Below are 18,899 nucleotides of genomic sequence, written 5' to 3' on the forward strand. Positions count from 1 at the left end.
CTATTAAGGAAACATCATGACGGACCTCACAGAAATGGGGTACGTGGGGGGGGACTTGGTGAAGGGGGGGAGTCTAGTAAACATAATGTTCCTCATGTAATTGTATGTTAATGATACCAAAATAAAAATAAATAAACAAACAAACAAATAAATAAACAATTTTTTAAAAAGTAGCCCAGCAGAAGGGGAAGAATCCAAAGGAAGTGAAGAATAATCAGCAGAAATACAAAGTAGACAATATGTGTTTGGCTCCAAATATCTTTATTTTAAGGGATACTATTGTTGGGCATAGAGTCCTGGATCAGCCATCATTTTCTTTTCAAAACTGAAGGACATTAAGCCACTTTCTATATTACATGCTTTCTTTAGAAATGTCAGTCATGAGCTTATTGTAGTAGTTCAAAGCATCAGGTTGTTTCCTTGTCTTTTTCCTGATTTCACAAAAAAACTGTGAAATTGTTAAAATTGCAGGAATGTTGGTATCCTGAATAATGTGAACTGTGTTTCAGAATAGGATATTGTGGGGAAGTTGGGGCTCCCCTGGCCAGGATCCTCACTGAATTTAAAGCACCTGATGATGTAACGGGCCTGTTGCTGGGCTGCCGCTTCCACACCTGTAGGCAATAAGCTATTATTGCACTAAATGGAGAGCTCGGCCCAGTGCTCTGCGCGGAGGCGGAGACAATAGTGCTCGACCTACCACCAGAGAACAAGCCCAGTAATAAACCCTTTCACCCCAAAGAAATTTTCTACTGTCATTTTTTTGGTCACACTGAAACCATAGCAAACTTGCCAGGGACTGAAATCCATTGGCAAGACAGATATATTTTGAATTTGAAAAGAAGTTAAGGTACTTGTTGATAACATTAACCTAATCAGAGATTGAAATGATTCTAGATCAGGTTTTTTTTCTTTGAAAATACCTTATTGTATGTACTTTACCTTGATTTGTAGAGTATAGATTGTTCTGGGATGTCTGAAATGAAAGCCTAAGTTATTTACCACATACCACTTCTTAATAGGCCGTGACTACTAATTTTTGTCGTTCCATCCCCATTTAGAATGCCACCAGTTCTTATTAGCTCCCCAGTAACTTTCGAATTGATTAAATCTTACATTCATTGTTAAAGACATGCAAATAAAATGCACAAAAATTAATTTATAGCTGAACTTCCAAATGTGTATACATAGATATGTAAAAACTCATATCGGAAAATATAAAACTACCAGTATAATATAATATGCCCTGATGAAAGCTTGATCAAGCCAGCATCTAGACCCTAGAAGACAGTGGCTTTGGTGAATCTGAGGCATACAACTGGAGAGAATAACTGTATGCAATTATGTCACAATGGCTAAGGAGGATCATTGAAAGATGAGAGTCAATCTTTTTCTAAACAAGTTCTCCACAGCTAAATTTCTATGTGTCTTTTTCTGTGAATTAGTTTGCATGACTTTCTGACAGAGTTATTTATACTATATTATTGGTCATGGTGGCAGTGTTAGGTTTGTTTCATTGTTATTTTAATAACGCACTTATAATAATGTGTTCTAAAAACATAAATCGTTTTAACTTGCAAAAGCAAACCATGAGCTCTCTGGGACCAGGAAGCATGTCTTCTGCACCTTTAAAAGTATGCCTAGCCCCCTCAAGAATCTGCCCATGGTTACTATTCAAGGACTATCTATTAAATAAGTGAATTAACGAATGCATGAATACACAAATGAAGTATCCGAGTGGACAAAATTCTGTGTAAGGCATTGAATAAGATAACATTATTGATATTGGGTAATAATATTTCAGAATAACAGAAAGTATTTTAAACAAACTAAAATATGAACAGATTATAATTTTAAAGGTGTTGATATGGGAGCAGAGAGGAGAGAGAGAGCTTGGGGAGAAATAAGAAACTATTGCTAAATAGGCGACATACAATTTTACTCTTATCTCTGTAATATGTTGAAAGATCTCCAAAATAGTGACCAGGACTGATGTATTTATTCATTTACCAGATTTGTCAAACATTATTGGATTCACAAATTGAGGAATTAAAGATATTAACACCATTGAATTAAAATATAGTAAATTCATAATCATGATTTCAGGAGAAAATTAGTATGTACAGGTACAATAATTTTTGACTACTCAATTTAGAATTATATGAACTATGAATATCAGAATCCTCAACTAACAGCGGCTAAAGAATTAAAGACTTAATTATCCTAGTGCCAGAGAATCTTACAGAAGGTCAGCAAATTAATCAGTCTGTTCTTCTTTTCGTCCATTCTCAGTGTGTTGCCCTGAATCTCATTATGTTGTCTCTTCATTCAACCCCAGTTTTCAGGCCTAAATTCAAAGACAGTGTGAGTGGCAAGCAGAAAAGGCACTTCTCTGGGTGGATCTTTTCTCTTTCAGAAGCCCACCAGAAGACTTTGCTTTATAGGAAAATAAGATATATTATCACATATATATGTATATATATTTATATATATACTTTCATATATAATTTTAACATAGGTATATATGGTTTCATTGCCATGTTTAGTTTGAAAGCCAAGCTGAGTAAACATCTGGGAAAGTGCACTTCAGCATTTTATTAAAAATAATAATAATAAGGGAGAAATGTGGGATTCACATATAAATCAAGTATAAAAATCATATTTTGTCCTGATTGTTTATAGTTCATAATGCGTGATCAAAACCGAAAGTTTCTGTGATGACTGCCCTTGTACTGTTCACCATGTAAGAACTTACTCACTATGAAATAATTCGTTCACTATGTAAGAACTTGTTCGTTATGCTTCAGAAGATTGGAGACTGATGAGAACTAGGCTTGGGGTGGATTAATGATTGTGCATTGAGCATTGAGTCCCCTATACAGAATTTTATTGTTGTTAACAACCATTTGATCAATAAATATGAGAGATGCCCTCTCAAAAAAAAAAAAAAAAACTCGCTGCCTGCCTACTGACGCACAGCTTCCCCAGCCTCCATTTCTAGAGACTGGGAAATCTTGCCCGGGTATTGCGTTCAAATAAAAGACCTGGCCCTTTGTTGCCAAAAAAAAAAAAAAAAAAAAGAAAAAACAAAAAAAAACATCTGGGAAAGTGGCGTGGGGTTTTCACTATTATCCTGAAAAAACGGCTTTGTATTTCAAGGAGGGAAGTGGTCACCAGATCACTAAATAATACTGTCTTTCACGAAGTGTACAAGTGATGCTGACTTAATAAAGAACTGAAAAGCTTGAGCGTGGGTATTGAAGTATTTAATCCCTATTTAGTATCATCCATATGCAAGGCCTGTGGATAGTCTTTGCATGTGTTATCTGATTTGGAATTCCGCTTATTCCATGATACTGCTTATAAAGATTGTTCTGGTGCATTGGCTGATCCTGACCTTCTCTTGCTTTTCTTAGTTCCTAGCCATCTCTATTTGTCTCAGCTTTGCCAGTCTCCAGTTGGGGTGAAACCAAAGTGGGTTCCACGCAGTACCCCAAAAGGCTGGGGAAGCTGGTGGCTCACAGTGCTTTATTTTCCCCAGGGAAGAGAAGTCTTTCTGGCTGGAGAGTTTCCTCTTGGCATCAGACACTGGGTGTTTTAAGGGGTGGAATGATGCAGGCAAAAGGAAGCTGTTCTTCCTTCTCTTTCTGCACGATTATTCTCAGGTTTTTTGTTCCACTGCGTTGCTGAAGTTTCGTAAGTGGGCTCTGCAGCTCTTGCAGAGCTGTTTTTGTTTGTAGACAGCCTAACTGTTAATCTGTCAAGGAACAAGGGCTGGGGTCTCATACTCTGTCACATGGGTGACACCATTCTCTCCACTTATTCAAATAATTTAATGAAAGTCTAAATAAACCTGATGGGTTCTTGTCAAACTATCTATTAACCTCCTTAGCATGTCGCATGTTTGATCAGCTGATCTGTTAGAATGATCTAAGCTGCTCGTGCAAAGAAAATGAATAGATTTTCACTGCGAACTGGAAATGGAAGCTAGGGCTGCCCCATTTTTAAATTGATGAGCTCAGGTACTCATTCTGGTGACTGACAAGAAAATAAACATTATTATAAGAAGGACAAAATGATTAACTGCAAAAAAGAAGTGTACATCTTATCAAGAAAGACATTTGTCTCATGATAACTGTAAATATATATTTTTTTCTCTGTATAGGGTCTCTGCTTCCAAGAAGTTGAATGTGTTCTATTTATATCTCTCTCCTGTCTCGGAAATGTGTGCCAAATTTTCTAATTCAGTAGTTGCAGGGCTCTACATAAAATGCAATGAAATTCTCTTATTTCCCTTGAATAGGGAGCAATTAGAGCAGAGTGCCTGAGTCTGAGTCTAGCCAAGAGATATTTTTAAATGTTCTAGAGAACATTTAAATGAAGAGAATCGGTAATTCTTGATACTCTATAATTTTATTCTGTTTTAAGAGAAATAATACTGAAACAGTTCAATATTTTATTGTGCAATGTTTCTAAGGATGTTTCTATAGATATGCACTCCATATATAAGAATTGAATTACTATTGAGATTTTATATATTCATATAATTCCAGTATTTACATGTTTTACTTGTAATCCTAAGAGTGATATTTCTTTCGATATTATACTTACTAGCAGATGAATATAAACAGGAAATATTATCAACATTTTAATGCCAAATTAACTGGAGCTTACAAATGCAAACTGATTTGTTCCCTGTTCCATAGCTTATTGGAAGTAGAGGCAGGATTTGAATCATAAACACATTGTATCAGATAATACACTGCTTGGCAGAAAGAGATGAGAAAAGCTAAGCTACAGGTAATAATAACAGTACCATGCACTTAAAAATGTAAGTGTTCTTACCTCAATAAAATAAAGAAATAACTGGATGCATGAAAACTAAAACAGAAACATCATCCAGCTGCAGTACAGCTGAGAGTACATATTCCCAAATTGTACTGGGAAAATGCAGCGCACAAAAGACATACCTCTCTCACTCAAGACGTGCAAAAATATATGGCACACATGGTGACAAATATCCCTTCAATGGCACGATATGGATAAAGGAGCCCTAAGTGATTGTTGCACTCCTGGGGACAAGCATATGCTTGAAGCTGTACTCAGCAGGAACAGTTAACTAAGTTTTCTTTGCTGGAGGCAGAAATTAGAGAACAAACATGTCCATCTAGAGGCAATAATATGCTCCAAATAAAAAGTCAGATCTAAATTGTGCATCAGCTGTGTTAACTTGTGCCAAGTTCAGCTGTATTCATCACCAGTTTTCATTTCATTTGTTCAAGAGTTTCCCAAGCTACCAAAAGCTTTTATGATAATTAATAGCTTTATGAAGAAGCAGCACTTAGGAAGAACACCAGCCTAGCTGCTTGTTAAAATGCCATGACAAATTTTACATAGTTTCAAAATTAGAATGCTACTTTTATTAGCCACACAGTGGTGCCCTCACAGAATAATTGATGATTTTATGCAAAGAACAAGGCAGTGATATAATTATGCACAAAGATTTTTGAGAAAAGCATTGGATATTCTCCTGAGTCCACATATTTTAAAACTTGTACACTGAACGTGAACTTATTTCTTTAGGTTTTCTTGTGAAGGTTATTACATTTATAAAATCCAGATTACATAAAATTTTTCAATAACCTCTCAAAATAGTACCATTTTTACAAACACAGGATTTAGTAATCCCCATGATTCATGCATATGCATGGCCCATGTTTTCTATAAACACAAAGTAAATAAACAAATGGATACACCTGTCTACAGCATATAACATGCTTCTGCATCTGCTTCAAGCACTTAATCAATACCCCCAAATTTGCCCTATGAAATAGCTTGTATAATCTTGACTAACCCTGGAGCCACAATCTTGGACTTCGTTTCTTACCACAGATCAGATTATCACTCTGCCTAGAGCTGAAGGGCTATTAGGGCTGCTGGAGAAATAGAGATTCAGGCCTAGAAATCTGAATTCTGTATTGGTTCTTAGGGTGCACTTCCATAATAAAAAGGTCTGTTAAAAAAAAAAGTTAATTTTCAGGGCAGAATACAAACTCTTTGAGTTACCCTAAGGATGAATAGCTGTCTATATATACACAGATACACACTTGTAATATATTTATAATTAATTGTATATTGATAATTCTTATACACTTATAAACATTGTACTTGTAATACTTGTACACATATAATTTAATATATTGTACTTATTTATATGCATAATATACAATTTATAGATTGAGTTTCCTTAATGCTAGACACTGAAGAGACAGTGTTCTTTGAAGCCAAAAATGAAATACCATGGAAGTTGAATTAGAGACACATTTAGAAACACCATCATATTGTTACTCTGAGTGAATTCTTTAATTTGTTTAATATCTATAAATATATCTAAATTCTCAATGATATATTTACTTTATAGATCTGTTAAATATTTCAATGAAGTGTTGTCTTTAAAGTAGTAGGCATTACATTTAACTTAGATTATTTGGAATGCCTGATAAAGTAATATTTGAAGACGGTCTTGTGAATATAATGTTTTAAATTATTTTATGAAGAAATGTATTTCAAAGAAAATAAGCATACTTATAAGTGAATACATATATATACATATGTGAATCTCTCTATAAAAATGAGTCTCATATAGTTTAAAATGCTACTCTAGAAAAGTTGGTTAATTGTTGTTGAATTAGAAAGCTATCACAGCCAGACAATATACAAGAAAAAGGATTCTGAGCAGTTTTTTGTTGTTTTTGTTTTGTTTTGTTAGTAAATGCCTATCCTAATTTGTTCATGTACATACCTAAGGTTTTGGCATATATTTGACTAAACTGCTCTTTGACTTCAGGGTATGGTCTTGCATCTAGACTGCATTGACATAATATAAAACACTAGACTGATAGAGACCTTATAAAGTGTGATCTGTAAATTCAAGTAAAATAAGAACCCCAAGAATATTAGATTTGTTTCTTTTTCCTCTACCAAACTTCCTGTAGGTGAAAGAAATGGATATCCTTGAAAATTAGTTGGATTTTTCATTTTAAAGTTCACGTAGGCATTTGATTAGAAATTAATATGAACAAGTTCACATTTCAGGAAGGATGATGGAAAATATTAGTCTCACATTTATGTTGGCTTAATATTATATTCTCACAGCTACTCTTAGAAGTTTCTCTAATGAATATTTTGCTTATTAAGTTATTCCCTTTCTATTCTATTTGCAAAGATAATTTATGTATTACCAAGTGATAATTACTCCTTGTTTTACTAATGTTTAAACAAATTTACCACAACATAACCATTAATATGCAATTACTAAATATGAATGCTGTCTCTTGAAAGAATGGATGAAATGTATATCCAAGTATACATTTACAAGGAGAGTTGGAGGGAGATTCCTCCATGTTTTCTCACTTACAATAGAATTCATCAGAATCTAAGTTCTTGGACAGAAGTGGAACCATCCCAAGTACTTGGCAGAGTAAACTTCAATAACTATTAAATAATAAAAGATTATGGTTGAGCTTTTAGGTTAATAAATTAAAAATGATAGCTAGTTTCACTTATGATTTGTATTTGACTTATTAGAATGTTTTATTTATTTTTAATCAATGTTAAGTGAAGAACTAAAACAAAAATGAGGATTCTCTCATTCACTGAAGATTCTAGTTTTATATATTGCAAATTGAAGTCCATCATTAATGCTCATGTTTACATGAGTAAGATTGAGTGAGATTGATGTTTCTCTATTACCTACATTTTTATCTATACTTTTGGAGGATTCAGTTTCTTATTATTTCATAGCTAGAAAAACAGTTACTTATGAATTTTTTTAAGTGGAATTATTATTATGCCTGTTCTATATTATGCCTGTAATATATTATTATGCCAAAATTAATATGCCTGTTCTATCAAAGTCATGTTAAAGGCAGAAATAAAAATCAAAGCCAATGTTGAATGCGCTATTTTTCACCTCTTAAAATAAATCCTGTGGTCTTGTCAAATAAGCCATGTTGTAATGTAACATCTTTAAAAATAACATGGCATGTATTCTGAAATGGAGACATTTATTCTGGGCAGCTCAGATCTATCTTTGATGTAGTATAAGCTAAAGGGCATGTGAGGGAAACTTCCCCTATATAACTTCCAGGCAGGGGAGATTCAAATGATAAATTATTTAAAGGAATTAAAGAAGATGCTGAGGGGCTCTCACTGCTTATGAGGGGTGACTGATTTCAAACTTGGTTAAGTTATATTTCAACAGATTCTTTCTTCTACTTCAAAGTTTATTTTTCTAGGATTATGGCAATGAAAAAAATGTTAAAACCATTTTTTTTTATCATTTTCTAGTGGTGACAATGGTATTTCCTGATTAATATTTCCTCCTTGTATCGTGATGAAGCATTAACTTGTTTTAATTATCTTAGCATGATAAGCTATTAAAGCAGGTGATACAAAGCAAGATTCAAAATGACAATTTCTTCTGATACTCCTGTAAGGGACTATATTAAAAGATTTGTAAGATGGATGGTAAAAGCGCTGTTTAAGAGCAATATTAGCTTACATTGTAGCATTAAAGGAGAAACAGAGGCAACTGAGAGCGAATCTAGCAAATGAATTCAGGTGAGGTTGTACCCTTCCTCCGGGGCTCACTACTGGAAGGACCTTGGAGGGGGCAGCTCTCTCCAGGGCTCATAAATGTTTAAGAACCAGCTCTCCAAGGAAGCTCTGATTTGTATCTTTTTTCAGTTTCTGTGTTGCAACTGCATCATAATCTATTTCAAACTACCAGCAGGACCGTCATGGACCATGGAATCAGGCCCAGTTAGCCCTCACAGGCCCTGCGAGCCAGCTCCGACAATGCCGCCCGCTGTATTTCAGCAGCTGTAAATCTGTGATGTCCACAAGGGATTGGATACGATATCCATGGTTCCAAAGGAGTCGAGGATCAATAAAGGAAAAAACTAACAGTAGATTTTGACCTGTAGAGGAAAATCTTAAGAAAAGCAAACCTCATCCACTGACTGATGGGAATTGGTATATGAATACTTCAGCTCCTGTCCTGATTTTGTGATAAGTCGGAAGCACATGATCTTCACTGTCTGATGGTTTTCTCCAGAAGGATTTAGCTTCAGGGGCTCTGAGTGGTTACACGCTTCATAGCCACACTTTATTAATGCTTTTCCTTCCCAGTGAATTGGGAAGTGGCATTGCCGCCCACATCAACTACTTGAACTCCAACCTCTTCTTAGTGTTAGTGGCTGCTATGGATGCTTCAGAAGCTGGCATTCCTAGAACTCTAGAGAAAAATAAATATTTCTTTCATACTATCTCCACAACATTAGCTTGCTCTGGCTTTTCCATATTTTAGGACATGAGCAACATTGGCTATATCTTTCCAGTATCAGTTAAACATGTTTTTTATTGTATTGTTTTATTTTATTTTACTTTATTGTATTTTATTATTTTAATGTTCCAATACATCAGGGTTTTTCAACTTCCATACTATTGACGTTTTATGCTAATTGTCCATGCTGTGGGGAGCTGTCCTGAACATGGGGGAGGTTTAACAGCTGACCTGGCTTCTACACACTTGATGCTGGCAGCACCTTCATCCCTATTTGTGACAAAACAAACAAACAAACAAAAGAACAAAAATACCCGCCAGGCATTCCCAAATGCCCTATGGGAAAAAGACACCAGGCTGAGAATCACTCAGCTCAGTTACCAACAAAACTGATAACACTGAAATCTTCTCTGGAACACATAAAGTAGCATTCTATTCTTTGGATTTGAGGGTTTTTTAAATTATTATTTTGTAACTAACAATAATAATAATAAATGTGTTATTACCACTAATTTTCTTTTAGCAGTGATGGTTGTTCTTATATCATAGTTAATTGCTTTTTTCCCTTAACATCATAAGTAATTTAACTAGTTCATATTAAAAAATGTCAGTATAATAGGATCAATTCCTTACATAGTTCAAATACTAGTCAAATATTAATCATACTTATGAAAAAAGGAAAATGGTATGGTGGATAAAGCAGAAAATTTGCAGTGATAATTCCTACAATCCCATCTCTGCCTTAGGAAATTTTTTTTGGTGTGCTATCTCTTCACTCAACTTCGATGGACATTAATTGACTTATTCCTGGATGTTTGCAAATCAGACAGAAATACACCTAAATAATATTTGAACTACATGGTATAATGCATATTTTAAAAATAGCTTAAAATATGAAATATATTTTATAACACAGAAAAAAAGTATTTTGGTATTATTGCCCACTTCAAATAATATATAATCAATGTAAACTTTTCAGCTGAAAGTACTTTCTCCTCTGAAGGGTATTTAATGACTATCATGAGGAAATATACCTTGAAAAAGGTGACTTCATTACAGGAACTAACTTGAAGTAGACAAGGAATTCGTTTGTATTACATTGTATTGTATTGTACAAATGCAAATTTAAATATGGTTTCTTGATCCTCTTTGAACCTTCTTTATGTTTGCAGATTGTAGGAATTTTTAACATAACCTATTGACTGCTTTTATTTAAAATTTATTAGAGATGGTTGTTTTGATATTCATAAAAATTGTTTATAAAACTTCCTCCAATTGTGCTATCACTGTCCAGTATTATTATCAATGGGGATAGTCCTGTGATAAGACTTGAGAAATTTTCTGTTTTTTTAGCTGTACTTAGAACTATTTGAGTATCTATTTTTGAACATAAGAAAAAAAATGCATCAATTAGCAAGTTTGTTAGGAATAACCATAAAGCCAAATGTTCTTAGTGTTTTCCTTATGAGGATATTTTTGATCACTATTACAAAATATATTATCTTTATTGATCATTTCTCATTTTACCCTTTCTATTGTACATCTTGAATTTATATTTTTGGTTTTTATGTTAATTTAATCTGCACTTCCAAATAAATTATGCAATGTTTTACATTTTATCCTATTTCAATTTTTTATTAATTTATTTCTCAGCACTATATGGCTTTCCAAAATCATTTAACACAGTTTTTTCTCAGCTGAACCAGTGTTTCACTTGGGCAGCAGTAAAACACACTTTCCTTAGTATTCCTCCAAAATGACTAACTAGGCCTTAGTGGACACCTTTTCAGGAAGGGTAGAAGCATATTCCACCTGAACAGAAAAGGCTTCTGAAATGGTTAAGGCTCTTCTGAAAAGCAAAGACTTTAAAACATGAAAAATAGCATTATTAAAAGTTTTGTTGTAAAAAGCTGCTAAAAAAGGAAAAAAGTTTCTTTCTCTGTGTTTTGATGTCATGAATCTTATCATGTCCTCAAAATGTTAACACAGACTCACCATTGCTTGGGACTGAAGGTAAAAAATGAGGAAAATGTGCCTTTTAAAACATAATCAGCTATAGAAGCACCCTTGCCCACATATCTAGCCCACAGTTTGATTGTTAAGGACAAATATGAACCGTGTCTTCTCCACAAATATAAATAACTATGAAGTTTTTGTTTTCATCTTTTTTATGCCCATGTGTTGCAAATCTGTGTTATTTTTACCCTTGGGTGGTATTCCTAAAATTAATTTGTAAAAAGAAATCTACTTAATTGATTTGAACGCAAACACTTGCACAGATTGACTATCCTAAAACTCTCTGAAATATAAAAACTAACCCAAATATTTTTCAAGTTCTTATGATCTGGTATAATATTTGATAATAAAGCTAATTAAAGTTTGTTGGCTAATTCAAATAAACATGTCTTTAGAGCTATTAGCATTAAAATAAAAACTTTTATTTTGTCTGGATTTTTTTATTTTAATTTTTATGTTATCTGTTAAATGTTAAAAAATGTTTTGGGAGAATGGCTGACTTTGTCTCATGCAGTTTTTACAGGTAATATAAACATAATTATTAAGAACAAGTAAATAAAATAAATGTAAGTAAAGTTTTAGGTAAACTTTTGACAATAATTATGTCTTATGATATGTGTACATAAAAATAGCTTGAAAGTCTTTTTGGCAACCTGATACATTAAAGATTTGGTAAGTTAAGTGAGTTAAATTATATTTATTGAATATCAAGATCATTTCCAAATAAAATAAAATAATGAAACATTAATTAGCAAACACATACTTATCTACTTTTGGCTTTCTTAATACAGAGAAACTAAACTGGGATCTGTTCATAAACATGTTTTGTACTTTATTGAAAGATTGTACTATGAAGAAACACGTTTCTAGAAATATGAAATGTGTTCATAAGATTGCCAATTTAAAGAATGCTGGTGTAATAGTTCATAGTTACTTAGTTTTAACTAAGAAAAAAGTTTCTAAGGGTTAAATGCCCAAAATAATAAGAAAACATCATTGTGTGCAAGGAAAGTAGAATACGTTGTTGGTCAAAGAAGATATAAGAAATGGAGACATATTTTTGTTAACGGAAGAAAAAGGTTAATTTCGTCCTAAAATAAAATGATTGTTTCAGAGTAAGATAGGACAAAACCTAAATAAATATAAGTTACAGAAGGTTTATGAAAAAGGAATTCTATGTATGGTCAAGCTAAGGTTGGAATAGGTTTATTTAAGTGGGAAAAATTTTTTTTCATATAAAAAATATACTGATACAAAATTAAAATTTGTTTTTCTTTTTTGTTAAAAAGGCAAACTTTTCTAAAACTGGTTTGCTCTTGAGGTTGACATACAAAAGGTCCTTCTTTGCTTTAAAGTAATTGTTTTAACAGAATGATTTCTTAGGCTTTTTGTTGTTTCAATCGGGTCTTTGATTACTTAAGAAACCTAAATCTTCTCCATACTGGGAGAGAGAAATTTTGCTAACAACTATGCAACCTTCTGCATTTGCCTTTAAATTATTTTATTGATACTTTGGTTAAAATGAATAGCTGGATGTTATTTCATAATGATCTGAGGTCTGATTTAAACAAACACCTTAAAACCTATTTTGGTGTTTTTAACAAACTTCCCAGCGTCAATTGTAAATGGAGTCCCTTTCATCTGGCTGGCTCTGGGAGTTTTCTTCAGAGGGCCCCTGAAACATACCACAGGATTTTCTCCTCCTCATGCTTAGACTTATTTATTTAATATATTGAATTATACAGCAATATTGTCAAGTAAGTAATGCTAAATCTTCTTTGATGAAAATTGTATAAAAATATGTTATTAAAAGAAATGTTCTGGAAGTTACATAAAACTCTTAGAAATCTTCTATGTCCTGATATGCTATCACTTATAATTATTGAAATGTTATATATCACAAAGATAAACAGATTTCCATTTCAACTGCATTATAATGAACTCTGATCAGATCTTTAACCATTGCCATTTTTTAGTCTCTTGTTATTTACAGACAGTTATTCTTTTATTTAGGACCTCCTACAAAAGTGTCCCTGCAAAGAGCTTCATCTTCATGGAGAGTCATTAAAAGGACTTTTGACAAATACATGTGTCTGATAACCTTAAGATTATAAAACTGAATGGCAGAAGTTTCCAGAACTAATTGAAAAACTGGATTCAAACAAGACAAAAATTAATAATATGAAATTGAATGAACTGAACAAATGACTATAATTTTTATGACTTTAGTTTAAAACATTGTTGGTTCTCTAATGTTTGCTTTTCCAGATTTAAGAAAACTCTCTTGAGGCTTTGATGACTTACAACAATTTGGAAAATTATATCCTTGTAAACAATTATATATAAAACATTTTTCTCTCTATCTGATCCCCCAGAATTCAGAAACTCTCAGTGAGCATTCTTACTTTGATGGCAATATAATTATTTGAATATGTCCAAGAAGAACCTGTTCTTTTTATAACAGGACACCATTGGAAACGTTGTTTATATTACCACAGCTTTGACTGGAATGTCACATTTGAAAAAAGAGATATACATCTACTCAAATATGACCACACAGCCTTAAGTAGCTGAAGATGACTTTATGGAACCAATGAAGCTCTTGGAAAATCAGGCTGGTACCTTGCTTACATGGTTCCCAGCAGCCTCACCAGGTGAGTAAGGAAGGTCACTTCCTGAGAGATGCAGAAATCTCAGGATACCTTTGGGACCTCCAAAAGAGAGGAATTCTCCCCAGTCTATTAGTATTTTAGGCAAAGCCTGATGGCAAGCCCTTAGTTTGGCTTCCCTTGCCTTGTGAGACCTTGAAAATTCAATCCAAGACTCCTTATGAAGAGGTCCAGCACAGCAAGTTAAAAGAGCCCATATGATCAATCACAATTCTTGTTGCACTTATGTAGATAAGCACGTCAAATTTATTGAAACTAAACCTAATCTACAAATAAGTCTTTCTGTGATTATTTTTGATCAATTTCAATATTTTGTGTGGGCCACTCAGAAATATCACCAGAGAATCTGTCTTGCCAATGGGTTTCAGCCCTGGGCAAGTTCACTATGGATTCAGTGTGACCAAAGAAATTGACAGCAAAATGTTCTTTGGGGTGAAAGGGTTATACCCAACTTTATTTCTAGGTGACAGGTCAGTCACTAGAATCCCATTCACTCAGAGCGAGTCTGTATGCAGCAAGCCAGTCTCTGCCTCTGGGCCACTCTGTCCGCACAGCCGTCCTCTGGGCCTCTCTGCCTAGTCGTCCAGCACAGCCGTCCCCTGGACCTCTGTCCTGGATGCTGCCACCACTCCAGCCTCTGCTCCGCTCTCCTGCAGCCTTGCAGCCCTGCCACCATGTTGCGCCCAGAGCACTGGGTGGAGCTCTTTTATAGAGTCAACAGCCGTGTATTCCCCACAGATGTGCAGTGAGCTAGTTAACCAGGGCCAGGTGAAAATCCTGGCCCCAGGAACTCTCATTTTATCCACAGAATCCAAACTACAAACTAGGAAAACTGTCAGGTTGCTGCTGTCTACCATTACAACACCTGAAGATGCTTCAAGGCTGACATCTAAAAACCTTCTTACTGGCAGCACTCAGGACTCAGATACTCAGTTTAGGATTTGCTCCAACCATTAACCTTTGTTTTCTCTTGTTTCTGTTGATATTGATGCCTCTTATTAATTACCTGGTTGCTTGTACAATATAGGCCTAACTTTGAGATCCCATCTGCAAAAGCCTCCTGGAATGGGACACAACAAGTTCCCTGAACTGACCTACTCTCAAGGCTGAGATTGGCTCAATGAAATAGAAATCCTTCTGTCAAAGCTTTATATTAACTTGTGAATGGTGAAACTTCTTTCAGTTTGAAAGATGAGACTGTTTCTATGCCACCCTAGCCCAGAATCTCAATGTTGCTGATCTTTATTAAACAAAATCCAGTAACCAGTTAGTATATGTACCTACAGGTCTCTTCTCATGGACTTCCTGTGAGATTTGCTCAATCCTGAAGGAATGCTTAAGATGGGTTTCACTGTTCTTACTGTCTTATTTATATAATGGTCAAGCTCTTTATGTTCTTTCTAACCTAAGTTTGTTCTATAAATAGGTAGGACTACTGGCACTACTAAGGAGATGATGTCTGTAATCCCTCCACAGCCTCTATGCCTGAGTGAGCCACTAAAGAAATATTTCATAAATCAGGTTACATGGTTTCATTACATAGTCACTCCTTGCTGACCCTATCCAGCAAGAAGTAGTCAAATGAGAGACAACATCCCACAAGTCTGTGTAATAGACTGTGGACAACAGGGCATTGTAACAGACAGAAAAAGCTTGGCATCTCAGTTTCCTTACTGTATTCTTCTCCTGTGCTGTTTTAACTTTTGGGCCAAAAGAAAAAGGGCTTCTGCTCAGCCTTGCAGCCCCACACAAACTTGTTAGTCATCCAAAGGACTTTTACTCACAGATTGAGATTTCTGCAAACAGTTCTTCACCCAAAACCTGCCTCCTCCAATAAATAGGGAAATATGTTTGAAAAAAATAACTACCCTGTCAAAGAGTTTTGAGAACATTGTGAGCAGACTTAGGCCAGTGAGAGTCAACTAAGGAAGAGCGGCACGGAGTTTCTCAGCTCTCCGCAGACCCTCGCTGGCACCCGCGTGTCTGCAGCCTTCAGTGGCCCCCTAACCAGATCCTCCTCTTACTCCCCCTTCCCCAGCATAAAAGAAGCTTGCAATTAACCCTGAGTTAAGACGGGGCTTTAAGACAGTAGTCTGCCATCTTCTCATTTTGCTGGCTTTCCGAATAAAGCTGCTTTTCTTGGCCCAACACTTTTTCTCTCCACATATTGGCATGTCATGTGGTGAGTAGCAAGAGCTTGGACTTGGTAACAGGTTAACATCTAACTGCTGACATTGATTAACTTCATGATGTTGAGCACGCTTCTTGATATCTCTAGGCTTAGTTATTTTATCTGTAAAATTATAATACTAATGTTTCCTATTTCATAGGGTTGTTGTGATTTTTTTAATGTAGTAATATAGGCAAAGTGCTTAGAAGAGACTTTGTCCCCAGGAATTATTCAATAAATGTTAGCTACACATATAGTCAAAGCATAGAGCACATACTAAGATATAATTAATAATAATTCCATAAATGTACACAGGAGCCAGATCACGACTTACTTAAATACTAAAATTGGAGGTGTGGAATTTATAGGAAGCTATTGATTATTTTAAGGAAGTGATCCAATTCTTATTCTAGAAAAATTATTTCAGTAGTAGTGAGAAAATAGATCTTAGAAAAAGGAAAGGAAAATACATAGGAATGTGTGCTATTAGAAGAACTGAAGAAATTTAAAGAGTCAGTAGTAATGAGAAATAGTAAGTTTGGGAAGCTATTTAGGAAACGGGTATGAATTGTAGATTTGCATAGTGTAAGTTGATGGGCTTTAATTATAGATAAATATTTAGGTTAATTATAATGATCTCCAGATCATCCTCAAATAAATTATCTATTTGAGGAAAATAGGACTAAGAAGAAATGATGAATTCTTGGGGCATATTTAGTTATCCATGGATATTTTAGATAGGAGACACTAAGAATTCTTTGACTATTTGGTTCTGAAACTCTAAAGGTCCCAAGGGCTCTGTTACACTCCTGATTAGAGATATTAGTACTCTAGTTAAGTAAGTGCTTCAAAATTCCATTCGAAACTCCAGATCAAGATAAAAATTTTACCATGTTCCAGTATCTTCTACTTGGTTTTCTATCAGTACTACAAACACCTCCAGATTGTTGTTTAAGATCATGCTTGTCTCATCAGAAGAATACAGAAATGATGAATCTGTGGTTTCCCCCTAAGTAACATACCCTAACGGGCCCACAGTGTAGGTGTTATCCTTCTGTAGTGTATGCCGGCTTAGAACTACCTAAAAGCATAGTTACCACTCAGCATGCAAATTAAAATAACACCCCTATTATCATAGAATGGCAAGAATCTACCTTTACATTAAGACATTTAATCAAGTTTTTCTGAGTGAAGAAAGAATATGTTAACAAAATGGCAATTAACAGCAGGATAGAAAAGGTGATTTGCCATGAACTTTCCAGTCCATTTTTTTTTCCTGGGTAGTATAAATGTACATGTCAGTGTATATTACTATATGGCAATATCTATAAATACAATTGTGTCATGTGATCTATGACTTCTGCATGCATTCATGTCTTCATTGGATCATAGCCTTCCTAGAGGATCTTCCGTGAATCTTCTGCCTCTTCTTGAACTGGTCAGGTTTGCTGTGGTAATGAAAGCCTCAAAATCTCAGTGTCGTACAAAAGATTTACAGATGGTCTCTGACTTTTCAATTTTAAAATGGTGCAAAAGTGATACACTTTCAATAGAAGTAGTATCTGGAACTTTGAATTACAATCTTTCCCTCGGCTAGCCATACGTGGTCCCGTCCTCTCTCACGCTTTGGCAGCAGCAGTGAGCACAGCCCTGGGTCAGCCACGCAATAGCAAGGGTCAACAAGCGATGGGCTGACAACCATTCTGTCCCCATACAATCATCCTGTTTTTCACTTTCAGAATAGTATTTAATACATTACATGAGATAGGCAACACTTTCTTATAAAATGGGCTTTGCCCACTCTAGGCTAAGTTTTTGAATACTTTAAGGTAGGCTAGGCTAAACTGTGATGTTTGATAGGTTGTATGAAATGCATTTCGAAGTGTGATATTTCCAACTTATGATTGGTTATTGGGATGTAACTCCACTGTGCATTGAGGAACTTATTATTCATAGTTCATAGTAGCAGCTCTCTTTTGCGGCTATGAATATGGGTCTATTTAGCATTGCTTGGCTCTCTCCTGATGCCTTCTCATGTTGAGATCCAGGATGAAGCTGCAATTCCTCTCTGGGACAGGTCTGCTCTTACAGGGAAGGAGAAATCAAATGGAATCATACTACACGTACTGTTGTGGCTAGCATATTTTGTTTTTGAGATAAACCATATCATTGTGTGCATGAATAATTCATTTCTTTATATGAATGGGGAGTATTCCATTTCATAAATTTATCCAAATTTGTCTATCCGTTTCCCTGTTGATGGACATGTGAGTTATTTTCAAATTTTGGCATTGAGGAATAAAGCTGCTATGAACATTTATGTAAAAAAATGTGTATGGAATTAACTTTTCTTTTCTCTTGCATAATTTCTTAGAAGTAGAAATGCAGAGTAATGTGGAAAATGCATGTTTAACTTCATAAAAGTTTCCAAATTATTTCTCAGAGTTACAGTATTTTCCATTTCCACTAGCCATGTATAATTGCTTGCTCCAATATTTACCAACACTTGATATTATCAGTCTTAAATTTTAGTCATGATGTATGCAGCAGAATGTATTGGCATCCAATGGAAGTTCTCATTTGCACTTCTCCAATGACTGATGAGGTTGAATGCTTGAAAGAGTACTGACTGGCCTTTCATAAAAGTTCTTTAGAGAAGTGCCTGATCAAATATTTTGTCTGTTTTTCTTTTTTGGTC

The sequence above is a fragment of the Manis pentadactyla genome, chromosome 2 (genome assembly GCF_030020395.1).
Source record: "Manis pentadactyla isolate mManPen7 chromosome 2, mManPen7.hap1, whole genome shotgun sequence".
Lineage (NCBI taxonomy): Eukaryota > Metazoa > Chordata > Mammalia > Pholidota > Manidae > Manis > Manis pentadactyla.